Here is a 15,360-nt window from a genome sequence, read left to right on the forward strand (position 1 = left end):
ACCTCACTAATTTCTCCTCCTCTTTCACTTATTTTTAAATAACAAACAAACAAAAATAATCAGTTGCAAACATCCTTCCTCTGGCTTCCATCCTTCCTCATCATTTCCTCTGGCTGACCTCTGTAACAGCACATCCCTTTCACTGCAGTGGTCCTCTGGCACCTTCATTTTGTGCTCTGCCTCAAATCATGGGGCTGAGGGTGCGTGAAAGGTTTACAGGTAACTTTTAGAGCTGTAGGTCTTCAAGTGGACTTCAGTCAGGGAAAAAAAAAAAAAAATCCTAAACACAATTCTTCATAATTACCCAGTAACAAGAAGAAATTGATCATTAACTTTCATGCTCTGATCTTCCACAAGCAGAATTTCCAGTTACTCCAAATTAATCATTTCCTTAGGAACTCCCAGGCAAAGGTAACAGGAAGGAGCCAACCCATGGGATTTGAGAACTGGAGCGAGTCCTTGGCAGAAATACCTTTCCTTTACCAGCCTTGAATCTGTGAGGTTCCAAAATGAAAACCTGTAGGTGAAGTGTCAGTGACATCGGGATTAAAACTCTCAGCCACCTGTACGTCCCAGCACGCCAGACCCACTTCACCTTGAGCTCACCCACACCCCTTCCCAGTCTGTTTTAAGCCCCCTTTAGCAAGAGACTGTCACCAGGGTCACAAGTCAAGCAGGCTTGGCTAAAAATATCCCCTGACACCATCCCTGGTCTGCCTCACTGCCATCCACCTCACCCTGGACATCATCCAAGAGACAGTCACGTCCCAGCACGGGGCACAAACCTGTTTGTAGCTCAGGGATCCTCCTCTTCAGGAGTTTCCTCCCCCTGGTTAGATGAAACTATCTACCAATATTTCTGTTTATTCACTATTTGTAGTTCAAGTTTGAGTGAAATCAAAAAGCTCTGGAATGGCAATCTAGTTAAGAACTTTAATGAAGAGCACTTTAGAAATATAATCTATTATAAAGCACTTAAACTAATGAAGGTTGCTCCCTGTCCAAAATCCTTAGCATTCTACACTAAGAAGGTAAAAGTCTTTTAAAGAAACCTTTTAAATTCTGAACTGCTGCAGGTAAGATCTGAAGAGGCAACAGTGCTGCATTTACTATCATGTCTCATTCCAGGACAAAACAAGGAAAAAACAGTTTAATACATCTCTATCCTGAGAAAAACAATATTATTCTTTGTCACGGGTGAAGCCATTTCATCGGGAATGAGATGACAATTTTGAATGCATCTCCTCTTCAGGCTCCCAGAAAAATTATACACCTGCACACTTATACCATAGATATTCATACTCATACCAGGGAACAGTGTCTAACAATAAAATAATGATAAAAAATTTAAAATACAATCTTCAATAGAGCTAACAGGGGAGGTAGAGAAGGCTTAGCTCATCTTCTGTAGGACCTGTAAAGTGGAGTTTTGAAGCATCTTTTTCCCCCCTTGTTTACACAAGAAGTTTTTTAATACCACCCTAATAGCATTTTTAATTAACCAGAAATATACATAAAAAATAGATTTCCAGAAGCCCAATGAAGCTTGCAATCTAAAATAACAATGTAATTAATTCCTACGAGGACGCATTACCTTTACACTGTCCTACCTTGGTCAAACACAGCGAGAGAGTAAATTTGGTTAAAAGCAGAGGGGGTTGGGAGAAAAGGAACCAAGTCAAACAGAAAAGCTTGCAGCTGAGGAGACAGAAATACTTGTGATCAAAGGCTGACACAGCATGGGTGTTTTATTAATCTTGCAGAGCCCATGGAGCAGCCCTGCCAAGGGTCTGTCCACGCTCCTCCCCACGGCCGGGCAGAGAAACCCTCACCAGACCACTCTCCCTGGCCAGGGCTGGCACAGCTCACCCCAGCCCAGCGTGACTGAAGCAGGTGCCAGCTATTTTTATGTCTAAACTGCAGTTTACATCTGACCTGCTCTCAAGTTCAAAGGGAGAAGCAGGCACAGCAGCCCCTCTGGGAAGGCACTGGGATGTGCTGCCGGTGGAGGAGCAGGTGGTGGCCCTGGAATGGTCTGCAGGAATGCTCTGCTCCAGCCATCATAAACCAGCATCTGTCTGGGGCTGCACAACCTCTGAGATGCCCAAAAGGCTTGAGCCCTCATCCCCCATGTGCTACACCACCCACCCCTGACAGCACCAGGGACGGGGCTGAGCTTGGGCTGAGCTCAGCATCTCTGGATACTGAAATGTCTGCACAGTAAATACAGGAGCGTGGCACTGAATTAATGCATTTCAAAGGGCACTGAGGTAATAATCTAATCCTAAACTGATTTAGAAGTGTTATCTCATTCCCCAGTTCACTCTCACACTACAGATCTCAAAGGACTGTTTGGAACAGAATCAAGTGGCCAAGTATGCGCAAGGGATCCTGTCCACAGCAGTTCATCTGCAAATCGAGAATTACTCGAAAATCCACTTCAAGTAAGTCATTCTCCTGCTACCAAAATCTCAACTTCTAGGAGTAGAGACTTTTTGGAAGATTATTCATTCCCTCATCCCACAGTTAAAAGGATGCCAGAATTACTGTATCCTGGATTGCAACTGAAGCCGTTCAGTGAAAGCAGCTTTCCCATCAAGAGACCATCTTTTCAGTGAGATCCATTACATATCTCAGGGTTTGATTGAAGTGTTTAGTATCCTTTTTTCCCCCCCCCATAAACACAAGAGCTGTGCGGTGTTCTAATCCTTGAGATCATAAATGCCCAGCTTCTACAGCTGCAGTAATTAAACCAACTTCTCATTCCATTACCCACATCAAGTCTCTTCCTCGGCATCTGCTCTATTCCCACACGGCACTCTTCAATCAAACCAAGATAAGCTATTTTCTAAGATCAGCTGACTTGTCTGTCCCTCAAGACATCACCAGAGCCAAAAGGACTCTGAGCAGATATGATGCATCTTGCTAAGAATCCAAAAGGTCTCTTTTAAAGGAAAAAAAAACCCAAAAACAGTAGACGTCAATGCAAGTGGTTATTTTTAGCATGAGTTGTTCTATATTTATTCCTTCATGTCTTTCAAAAAAAGCACAATCTCTGATGAAGCATGACCATAAAATACACTCTGCTGGGAAGTCTGCTTTATGACTCCTGGCTGCTGAGCACTGCAACAAGTACATCACACCACCCATTCAACCACACAAGTTTAAGGGTGCACACAGAACAATGATTCCTCAGTTCCAAAGAAGTGCTTACAAAACCCCAAACCCAAAAACCAACCCAACCCATCCACACAGCAAGCAAACTCCTCAGTATAATCTGCCATTCTGGTGGGTGCCACCCTGCAGACTCAAACCTAAAAACTGCCACTTTAAGTATTTTTAATTGTCTAACCCCCCCAAAAAAATCCTCAAGACACCTTGTGAGTTACCTGTTAAAACCAACACAAACCACAACCCCAAACTCCAGGATACAACATACTGCAACAAACCCTTAAGTCAGCAGAAGCAGCAGCAGCTCAGCTCACAGAAATACTCAAGCTATAAAAGACTACTTCATCTTTTCCTTATTCTCTTCCCTTATAGCTTTTACCCTCTTGCCCTGAAGACTCCTGGAACCTCTGCCTCTGGTATATTTGCCTTGTGCCTCTGTTCTTATGCAAATTAGCTGAAGATTTACATTCAAGGACAAGATACAGTTAATCAAAGGTGTGGTGTGGCTTATTTGTGTGGAAAGAGATATGTCAAATGAACAGGAAAAGCAGAACTGTGTCAAGGAAGCTTCTGCTAGTTGCAGTAAACTTTCATTAGAAAAAGAAAATAGTTTAAGATAGGGTCTGACACTAACAAAACTGGGAGGGAGACTTGCATTTTGAAGCTAACAGCGTTTTAATTTGCTGCTTTAGAAAAACAGCTGTTACCCAGCCATAGTCATTTTAGATTCCCACATTATGCTAGATAGCTCAACGTACCCATTGAAACAGCAGGAGTTGGGATGGGGTGGGGAAAGATACATATATCTGTGCATTAATTTGAAATTAATTATACATCTCTCTCTCTTCTGACCTCGAACTCTGTCTTCCTTCCAGGTATTCCCCACCTACAAGACAGACAAGTCCCATCGCTCAGCCGTGCCCTTCAAGTATTTTACCAGCTGGCACTGCCTCCACATTGACAGCCCTCTGATCCCAGGGTGAACAATTGATGGGTGAGGGACTCCAGAGTATGAAAGCATGCTCAGCACACACACTGCTAGCAGATGAATAGGTTTGGTCAGTGGCAGGTTACTACTACCTTCCTGCAGCGCAAATCACCCAAGTCGGAGATTTTCCACAAGGTGAAAGTATGGATCTTCAAAAAAATTATACACTTTCAAAGTTAAAAACATACATGGCCTAATTACCTCAAGCTCAGACTGACCTTTGTATATTTGTCTTGCATGACCTAACTGTTGCACTATGGAAGCCAGAATGACTCCAGGTTAATTTTAAAACAAGCTGTTCTGAAAGCTTTTAAGTGAGCAAACCCACCTAACTCTCCTATCTTGTGAAATATTTTTCCCTACTGATTAAAACATTTCCCATGCAGCTGTGATTTCATTTTAGTCTTCTGAAGAAGACTGAAGAAAATATCTAGTTTGAATTCAAGGATCCTCTTCTCGTAGCAACATAAAATTCACCAAAAAAGGCAATTCTTTCACTATTGCTCCTCTTCTACTAACAAAAAAAAAAATAGTTTCTTTACCACTGTAAAGTACCCCAAATTAAGAGAGCAGAAGCATGCAAAACCTTAGTGAGAAATCAGATGCTTTTTATCCTCTCTGATTCATTAAAACAAACAACAAAACACATACACTAAGCAAAATGAAGTTAGTTTTGCTTAAGAAAAGTTCATCTGTGGCAGGAGCACATCTGATTTATTCTTATTTCCTAGATTAAAAGCTTCTTACTTCACACGAAGATTCTGAGGCAGTTTGTCCATCTTTTGTGAACTGGATAACCCCCTTCTCAAAATGGATTAAATTCCAGAATAAGCATGTCAAGAGCAGTTTGTTGATGTCCTGGTTTGGGACAAATTTGGGAGAAAACCCCTGTATAGGATCCCTCTAAGGAAGCAAACCCACGTGGCCCCTCCCTCCAACCGGTCCGGAAAAAAAAACCAAAACCCTCTTTGGAGAAAAGTGGAAAAAACTATTTTACTAGACAAATGAAGTGCATACAAGTATAAAGAATGAATAGTATGAAACAATAAAACCTCTCCTTCTGAAGTGAGATGGCAAATTGAGAAAGTCCTTGCCGTGGGTGTAGCTCGGCTCTCTCTCAGTCTCTCCTCAGTCCCAGTCCCTCCGGCGCTGCTGGAAAATGCCGAGGTCCAGGCCCCGGTGGGCCGCAGGTGCAGCCCCCAGTGCTCCCCTGGGTTTTCAGTCCAGAGCAGGTTTAAACAGTTCCAAGAAAAAGGAAAAAAAACAGTCCAGGGAAATTCTCTGCCCTAGCTAGCTGAAACTAACTAAAAGCAAAGGAAAAAAATCTCTGTCCTGCAGTCTCTCCAAGCCTCCGCTGAACACGCTGTCCGCAGCAGAAGGTGGAGGAGTCGGGCAGTTTTCTCAAAACAAACTCCGCGCTTCTCCTTGCTCTTAGAACCAGTCTTAAAGGCACAGGACTCAATATACAGCACAAACAGAACAGAGGATGGGGGATACAGGCATCATAAAGTTACCCTAGGACAGTTGAGAAACCCGCACTGTGAATGAAACGGGGTTTTTGCCTCGTCAATCTTCACTTTTCCTCTACCACTTAATGCCCACACTTAGCTGTTTTATGGATGTTGTTAGTATCTGGGTGTCACACTGACCACATACAACCTGTGCACTGAAAGGCCAGCACACAGCCAGGTGTAGCCCATCTGTCATCGCAGCTGCTCACACGTCCTTCTCAGCTCCCTGACGTGTTCCTCTGAGCAGACACCCTGCAGACCCCAGCTGGCTCCCCAGCACAGCCCACAGACACAAATCTCCCAAGGACACGAACAACCCAGGGGAGTCACTCCCTGGACCAGCCATGCTGTAATCAAGAGCACACGAAGGATAAAAATAACTTCTTTCAGGGGAATCAAGACTGCAACACGACCTCTGGCACCTGCCCCTGCTATGAGGTGGAAAAAGCGACAAGGGAAGTCCAGCAAGAACACATCCAAGTCCCAGCCATAGCCAGCATCAAAGGTAGTGGCTAAACAAGAGGGCTGAGTAGCTCCCTTTGCACTTTTGTAAGTGATGCACTTTAATACTTGATGCTAACCACCATTTCTGCAGCTCTCAGTCCTTTGTGATCTGCTTTGTGTTCCACTGAGGCCCCTCCAGCCTCTTGTGCCACTCTCCTTTCCTCAATATTTGCCCTGCCTTCTGTCATCTTCCTCATCATTGCTGAACACCGTCACTATTTTCAGCTTTATTTGCTATCATTCTGCTTCAAAGTGTCCTTTCCCAAGACAAAGATCAATCCCCTTTATGAGCACAGAAGCATGGTCTCTTGGCTTACACTGCCTTCCAAATAAGGCTGTCCTAAATCCCCCAGAGGCACACTTGGGATACAGCACACCTGGGTGGTTTGTCATATTCCCTGATTATCCTCATCCTGAAAACTCTAGGCACCACCACTGCCTTCCCTCAGCAACTTCTTCCCTTGAGATGGCAACAGCTAACAGAGGTTTTGCTAAATTTGCCTTCCCTTCCCCAGCCCAGCAAAGCAGAGACCCCACTCCAAATGCAGTGTGTCAATGCCCTGGAGCCCACTTCGTCTCCTCAAGGAAGGTGACAGGAGTTCAGAGGCACAAACTTGGAGAAAGATCCAAAGGGCTGGAGGCAAAAATTCTGTGCAGGATAGTCGAAAGGGACAAAAGGTTGGTTGATTCGACTGCACACACAGGCATGAAAACATGGGGAGGGCAGGTGAAGCAGATCCAGGATCCAGCTCTTGCTTTTTACTCACCAGTGCTCACACACTAATAATAATAAGTCGTGGCACAAAGTTTTGCTCCCCTGTTCCAAAACACTGATCGCAGCGGTTTTCCTCTGTGACAAGCGTCCTAGATGAGACCCGTGCTGGGTACTCCAAAGTTTTGAAGCAGATGTGCGAGGCTGAAATGACATCCTCAGTGTCCACAGGGCCCTGCAGATATTTGCATCCAGCCTTTTGAGCGGGCAGAGCCAGGCAGCACGTGCCACCTCCAGGACAGGAGCTCCTGGCCTGCAAAAACCTTTCCATGGCCTGCAGCCAGCAGGACTAGCAAAGAACTGTTCCCACTGTTTATTTAACCGGGGTCCTGGTCAAGGCACCAGGCCGCGATCAATGCTGCTCACGCTGCCTGGGGAGCCACAGAGGGAAAAGGCCCAGGCTGCCCTGTTGATAACTCCCACTACATGGAGGTAAAATGTCTGGAAGACATCCCTGGAAGCCTTGACCATATCTGTTAGAGTCCAGGGCATTCCTTTGGCTGCCCTGGAGGGTCAGGGACCTGGGCAGGGGGGTCTGGGACCCCAGCCCAGAGCTCAAAGAGACACTGGCTTTGATTTCAGTCCATGGGAAAAACTTCCTACACTGAGAGAAGGTTTACAGGCCACAAGAATGTGAGAAATAGTAGTTTAGTTTATCACAGAATGAGAAAAGAGTAGTTTTAGGTTTCTAGCATTGAAGTGAATGGGGACAAGATGGAGAATCTGGGGCGTTGTCTCCTTCTTCTTCTCCTTCTCCTTCCCTCACTCCATTTCTGCATTGACGTGGCACAAAGTAGTTAGTGAGGATTGGGTCAAAGTAAAGATGACCTTTTTAGTAATAGTAATAGACATTGGTAAGAAATAGTAAACAAGAAATGCGTAGTAATTAGTATAAAAGATAAGGACAGCCCAGCTCGGGGGGAGACGTGAGGAATCCATGCAGCTGCGAACACCTTGTCGGACTCCGAGAAAATTGTAAGATAAGAAACAATAAACGAAGTATGGAACCTTGAAAAATCTAAACCTGAGAACTCCGTCTCTTCCTTCGGCTCGGCTCGGAGCTGTGCAGGGGAGCAAAGACCCTGAAACCACCTCAATGTTGGGGTAAGCCCCCGACACATAACTACACCCAGAGCAGGCTGGCTCACCCCCACATCAGCTTACAGCTTGTAGGAACCGAGGTTCACGAGAATTTCCAGCGACTGTCGCTCTTTTGAGCAAGGCCTCAGCTGCTGAAACTCCATTCAAGGACATCAGAGATGCTGTACCACAGGGTGGAAGAAGGTTTTGACTACGCCTCTCCTCACAGCAAAACTCTGAGCCTGCTCCTTATTATTTCACATATTGAGAGGAATGACATCCAACTGGATCAAGCTTCTTCACCGGGCCAGAGAAAAAGCAGCTGAAAAACTTGAGGTAAAACTCCTTTTCTGTCTTCCATAAACAACAGGACGTGCAGAAAAGTGAGACCCTGGTCTTTTGGGTGTGCTTCTAGAGAGCTGATGGTGAAAAGACACCCACCCCCTGACAGCACCCTAATCTCAGAAATCAAGCAGGGATTCATAGGTCACTCAAGCGAGCAGGAAGAGAAATGAAGTTTGTTCCCACAAGAGGCTTACACAGACACCACTGTCAGGGAAATGACACTCTAGCATCATCCCTGTGAAACAGGGAAGAGGATAATTTGACACTTCCTGGACAACAGTCCAAGGAGCAGAGATCCATGCAGGGGACAGGTTTCCTCCAGAGAGATCTGCATGCACAGGAAGGACAGGCAGTCGAAGGAGTGGGACGCCTTAAATGTAAAGAACATGAAGAGGACAAAGCAACTGAACTGAAATCTGCTCTCCTGGCCTGCTCCTACTGCACTGCACATGGGGTTAAAGCAGATTCAGCCACTCAGCCCCCCTCAGCAAAGGGATCCTCTCCTGTGTGGAGAAAAAGCCACAGAGAACAGCTCCAAAACCTCAGCCAAAGCCTAGCACTGGCACTGAGGGGAAGAGAGGACTTCTGCTAAAAAGCATTATGAGAACTACGTGCCATAGTGCAGTACAGTTTCTGTTGCTTGGGGGTTTGTCTTTACAAACTTTTGTTTCAGGTATCTGATGGACAGGTCAATTTTCAATCTTCCTTACAACATGTACCTTTCACACTGTGGTTATAATCCCCACAGCTACTAGAAAAAACAGGGATTAGCATGTCTATTTGAACTACTGATAAAGACAGAAAAGAATACCACATAGCCCTTTGATTTCCAGTTGGAGCAATATCCTGAGTCTGAACATTTCACATGGGTGTATTTTCACCCCTTCCTCCTCCAAATACGACATTCAAACACCCAGAGGTTATCAAACACAGAGCTAGCATTAACCAGCCTCTCACGATATGAATCCCGTGGGCTCAGGGCAAATTGCTGTAGAAGCCTGCTTCTTCTTCAGGGGACTCTGTGCTGATTCACAAGCCAATGAAGAGCTCAAGGCAAGGGCAGGATTCCACTTTGGCACGCACCCTGCCAGGCAACGCAACCACTGCTATTTGAAGTTCTACTCTTCAGCTTGACCAGCGCTGACAAGAAAGGCCAGAAGGCCAAATTTGGTCAAAAACAAGTCAGGGAGTAACCTAATAGGGTCTAAACAGGGTGGATGACAAGGGGCTTACAATCATTTTTTTGACTCTTTTTTTTTTTTTTTTTTACAGAACTGTCTTCTTGTGTCCCAGAGCACTGCAGCAAATAACACCACCAAGTGCTTCATTGAACCATGGCTTTCCAAACATTTCCCTTCTGCAGCTTGCCATGAAGCACCACAGCTCCCACACAAGATGAAAACACCTCCTACCCTGACCCCCCCTGTCTCCACTGCTCTGGATGAGGACCCAGAATCTACAGAAAGGAGATATCAAAGGAGAGAGGGAAGGTTTCCTTACATCCAGGCTCACCCTGACACCAGCAACGCGAGGAGCAATATTTTAACTCAAGCGTATGCGGAAAATCCCAAATCTTTATGAATATATTAGAGACCAAAATAATTTTTCAGTCATTTCTTGTTCTGTTTCTTTGCTTTCTCTGCTCCTGCTCTGTATATAATGCATGCTGGCCTATTCTCCAGCCACAAGCACTGAGCCACTGAAATCTGAGAGAAAGCAGATCTCTCGTGCACTCACATTATCACCACCTAGATGTAAATCCTCAGTGTTGGCTCCTCAGTAGAGAAGAAGCAGCTGCAGAACAAAAGGAATATATCTCTTTTTTCAGGCAGTTTGCTTCTCTTACAGGGGTTGGACAAGAGGGAACAGCCAAAGTGGGGGGACAGGGATGAAAGGAATAAAAAAGGTCAGTGTAGGGAACAGATTAGGCAGATCTGGCAGCTGCCTGCAAAAAGGGGACAGAAACAGTTCTGCTTCCAAATGGGATAACAGAACCCTCAGAAACACGCAGGGTAAATCCTTAGCAGAGCTGTACACTCCTACCTAGTGCCATCCATTCCTGTTCATGTCTGGACAATACTCTGAAGCCTGGGGAAAGGACTAATTTGAGCACAGCTCTTCACTGGGCTGATGAATCAGCTCTCCAGTGTGCATTTTCCTTAGGGAGAAAAGGGAGAATTGGCAGAGGACGGCACTGCAGAATACAGCAATACAAGGAAACAGCTGCTGAATTTGATGCAGAAGCAGCCCATCATGTGGGGAACATTTTGGTGCAGTGTTCTTGGCCAAAATCCTCATCCCCAGCCAAGCACATCCTCCAGCATGAAAGGAACAAGCACATGTACTGCACATTCCCTTAGGGAATTCACAGGCATTCCAACTCCTAAATGCTGGCACAGCAAAACCCAAGGCTCTTGGTACTGCACATGCAAGTAACAGCAAGATAGAAAATATTCTGTAACACGTGGCAAATATCATGGCAAACACAGCTCCATGATGCTATCCTTGAGAGGACTGCAGTTGTGTGCACCCAAAAGTGATGAGCTTGTCACATGCCCACATCTGTATCTTGTGAAACCTGTACAAGTCTGAGGACAGTTTTTACAGCACCCTGAGGTCCACTGGCCTTAAGTCTGTGTACTGTTAGTGTCACTCACTAACCTTTCATAAGATTAAAAATGCAAAATGAACTTCAAGTCTTTTTTATGAACCCTTAAAAATCCTCAGAATAAAACCAAAAGTACAAAGCACCAGGTAGGACCTCTGTACCCTATACATGCTCATTTCCATAGGCAAAAACTGCAGGAGAGGCTCCTGCAGGTAAGGGCTGCAGAATCTGCAGTTCCATTTCCTCCTCTCCATGCCAAGGTAAAAACCATCCCTGGAAGTGTTCAAGGCCAAGATGGATGGGGGCCTGAGCAACCTGGTCTAGTGGAAGGTGTCCTTGCCTATGGCAGAGGTGTTGGAATGAGATTATCTTCAAGGTCCCTTTCCAACCCATCCCTTTCAGTGATGCTATTGATGATTCTGTGAAGAACGTAGCAAAAAATTACAACTGCAAATGTACATGTGCTCCAAGAGCTCTTCACACAATTCAATCTGTTCCACCAAGCAATTTTTATACTTTGAGGAACATAAGTGGGTTTATATTCCTATGCCAGACTGACTGGTCCTATCCTTTTTCTTGGAAGCAAAAAAAACCAAAAAAACCCCCAACTTCTCTCAATTCTGTCAGCACAGAGATAAGGATCTAACTTCAGAGAACTGCAAGTAACCCGACCTTTTAATTTTTCCTAATGCTTCACATGTGTCCCCTCAGTAGCAGACTAACGTTTTCCTTATTTGTTCTTTTCCTGCACAGAAGAAAAGAGCTTTCAGTCTGTTTGAAAGACGATGCCTTGGGCACTCCCCATGGGCCTCTTATTGTTCACTGTAACTTATTTCTCCTGCTGGCAAATGGAGACTCATTCACCAGATTTCTCTGGTGACAGGTAAAATAAGAGACAAGCAGGTAACTTCTATTGCATCTCTGGACACCTGCTCTCAAAGGGTCTTCTGTTCCTGCACGCTGTTATTTGGACACATATTTGACCTTTCCAAGGAAAGCGCCAGTTTTCCACAGAAAAGGCTTGGTCTGAGTGTCAAACTGAAGAGTGGTAAAAAAAGCACTTGTTCTCCTCATGAATTGAAAAACCAACAGCCTCAAGGACCTATTTCCAGTCCTGCAAAACACAAGGCTTAAAGCAAATAGGGCGTTACTGTTGTAATACAAATAAAGCTAAGACACTCTGCCTATCTATCAGGACTGTGAAAATACAGTGTCCTGTGAATGAATCCTGTTGTTTCTCTCACAAGCTTTTTTCCGTGTGACCAAAAGGTCTACTTACCCCCAAAAAGCCTTGACAGGAACCTGGAAAAGCAAAGCAGCAGATTTTGTTTTGTTTGTTTGTTTTTAAATTCTAAATGCCAAGCCACTGAAAAATAAGGGAGGGCTCTACATACACTGCAAATTCCTGGGCTTGGTGAGACTCAGGACTTGAGATGATTGCTTGCTCCAAAGCCAGCCTGAAGAGCAGAACCATACTAACAGTCTTCTAGTATTCACTCAATGGCTTTCAAATCAGTCAGTAACTCCTCCCAAAAGGCATAAAAATCAGGTCCTGAAGAAATGGTGAAGAGGAAAACATGCATATCAGATTTTGGGACAGTTCTTGAGCGAGGGGAAGAAGAGCAGATAAAGAAAACTCCATTGGAGAGGCAGGAGAAGCAAGCTGAGTGAACAAAGATGCTGCATGAAACTAAAAAACAAAAGGTCACAAGCCTCATACTTCAGCAAAGACCAGCATCCCCTGGAACAACATCCCGAGGGCCAGGATAGTCTTTGTAATTAATAATTTTTTAAAAACAAGTTTGGAAGCTTTCCTTGAAGGGAAATTACCAGTTTGCACCCAGATTTATGAGACATGGGTTTCCCCTGGGATAATTCCTGCAGCCTCTAATTTTGGCTTGTGACTTGAGAAGCCAAGGGGCTCTGCAAAGGGATCAGGGAATGAAAAGGGGAAAAGAAAAGAAAGTAGGAGAAAGTACAGAAAAAGAGACAGAGGCAAACAAAGAAACCATACTGATAATGAAGAAGAATGAGCAAAAGCAGACTAAAAAGACAAAGTAAAAGTATGTATGCAGTAAGTGGATACTTCTTTTAGTAGAAGCTGCGTGGGAGAAAATAAATGGAATAAGAGAATTATGTGCAGGAAGCAATTCTGTGGCTGGAGCAGGACAAGCAGGCAAACTTTATTTGCTTTTTCTCTCAGATCACTAAGTATTTCAAGGATGACTTTTCCAAGCACAACATTTCCTGTACCAGCGACAGGGAGCTTGGGTCCAGCTGGCCATGTAATACACTGAGCAGCGCTGAGCTGAGCAGTCAGTACACACTGCCACACAACAATAAACCAGAAAAATGCTACACACTCACCCTGACTCTTCCAGGTGACAAACCCTTAGTGATCCCCTGTTCCAAGCAAAATGTGGGAGCAGATGCTCTTTTAAACTCACTTTATTCCTTTCCATGCTGCCCTGATCAATACAGCTGTTGTTCATTTACTTGTTTTGAGCTCCATGACAAGGGAGAGCAGCGAAACTTTACCTGGACACCAGCTCAGGGTGGGATCAGATGTGTGCAGGTGTTGTGATCTATGCAGAAGGAAAGGGGACACCAGGAACAGGGACACAAAAGCAAGGGACTGCCCAGCCAGGCTCTTTCTGCTGGCTTCTTTAAGCAACAGCTACAGGATCAAGTAACAGCAAATTAAAAGGGTTTGCCACATAATGGTGTAAGTTCAGGTATTTAGAGTCAAGAGTAGCTCAGGTGGAAAACTGTATAGGACAGATCAAAACATCCTGACTGATTCATTAGGCACAGAGGCTTTGAAGCAGGCTGGGTTGTCTCGTTTACAGTTCTATCAATGAAACCAATCAGCCTCCCTGAACACAGCAAGAAAGTTTCTTTAGGGCAGCACAGGAGGCTTCTCTCACCTCTGCGAGGCACGGGATGGCAAATTCCAAGGGGTGCTGGACTGAGGGATCAATTCCTTCACCAGATCCAAGTTTACTCCTATCTTTGCTGTAAAAATGGCATGCAGCAAAACACACAAACAGAAACTTCCAACTGGATAAACGCCACATAAAAGCTTACTGCAGCTGAGCCCTATCCTATGCAGAAAATGCACACAGTATTATATGCACACAGAAAGCCAGAGACAAAAACTAACTTAGGGAAAATCAGTCTGCTGAAAGTTTTAGGGAAGCAAAACCCAGGCAACTTTACTACATCCTCTTTTGCTTCCACCTGTATGTTTCGTCCACACCACTTCTACCTGAGACTGAGAAAAACAACACCCGTGCCCCCCCCCCCCCCAAAAAAAAAAAAGAAACCCAAAAGACAAAACCCCCTGCAATAAGCGGAGATATTAAAAAGCACGTTTCCCCTCCCATCAATCCTACAGAGTCTCTTTACAACTCGTGCAACACTACTCTGGATCAGCTCAGTGAGCCTCACACTGCTGGTGCCAAGCAGTGCTCACTCTGGAGCTACCAGAGGAAACAGAGAAAGCCCTGCTCATGTACTGATAGACTTGAACGCCTCCAGAATGATTCAAGGAGAAGGGAATAATTATTCCTGAGCACTGAAGACAGCTGGCAATTTACTCACACCACATGCAGAAAGACTTTTGAGCATTCAGCAGCACAGTCAAAGAGATTTATTCCTTCTTGCATGTGCCTCTCTCCCTGTGCTTCCAGTCTCTCTGCTCCTGGGAGCTCCATTATTTGTGGTAAAGTGCATTCCTCTTTAATCCACCTACTGCTTTCCAGATTCATTTCACAGCGTGGTTTTTAAAATTTTTAAATCAAAGAGAAAAAAAAAAGAAATCACAACATTTGACCATAGGAAAACTAACATTGCCCAAATAAGTAAATTGGGTTTTTTGTGGTTTTTTTTTTTTTTTCCCTGTATAAAATTTCTAAACACAAAGAAAGGCAATGGTAGGGAAAAAAAAATGGATAAATGAACAGTCAAATTCCAAAAAACCGAGATCTCTCCTTGTCATTCAAATTTGACAGATCTGGGCCCTGCAGTAGGACTGACTGCCTTCAAGCTCCACCAAAAAGACTCAATTGCATCCACATGTCAGTAGTCTGTTTTCACACCTCCTTGTCAGCCTGAGTACAGGGTTAGGCTTTCCCTGATTCTTACTTTCCAGGTGCCACAAGAGGCTAATATGGAACAGTAGAGCCACTTCCTACACAAAGAAATTAAAAAGAAGTGAAATGCCTCTCTACATCCGTCACATTTGTTTATTTCCATACGGGAAGTAAAAGATGTCTCTTTATTACCCTCAGAGGGAACAGAAACAAATGAGTAAAGACAACTTTTCCTAAGTGGATGAGAAATTTAAAAAGTAATTGCTCTTTCAGGAGCATGGAATCCA

General features: G+C 44.5%; 1 protein-coding gene across 12 annotated transcripts in view; it reads right to left on the reverse strand.

Moving 5' to 3' along the window:
* AGPAT3 (1-acylglycerol-3-phosphate O-acyltransferase 3) overlaps positions 1 to 15,360 on the reverse strand; it is an 86,391-nt gene that overhangs the window by 52,787 nt on the left and 18,244 nt on the right. For 2 of the 12 annotated variants that reach the window (XM_058419534.1, XM_058419532.1), the window contains exon 1: positions 305 to 504. The exons of 8 other annotated variants lie outside the window; for them this stretch is intronic. The gene's annotated coding sequence lies outside the window, so the exon portion shown is untranslated. Of the gene's footprint in view, positions 1 to 304; positions 505 to 1,610; positions 1,698 to 15,360 lie in introns of those variants that run through there. 2 more of the 12 variants (XM_040056996.2, XM_040056991.1) reach the window with 2 other exon arrangements.

Source organism: Hirundo rustica, chromosome 2, assembly GCF_015227805.2.
Source record: "Hirundo rustica isolate bHirRus1 chromosome 2, bHirRus1.pri.v3, whole genome shotgun sequence".
Taxonomy (NCBI): Eukaryota; Metazoa; Chordata; class Aves; order Passeriformes; family Hirundinidae; genus Hirundo; species Hirundo rustica.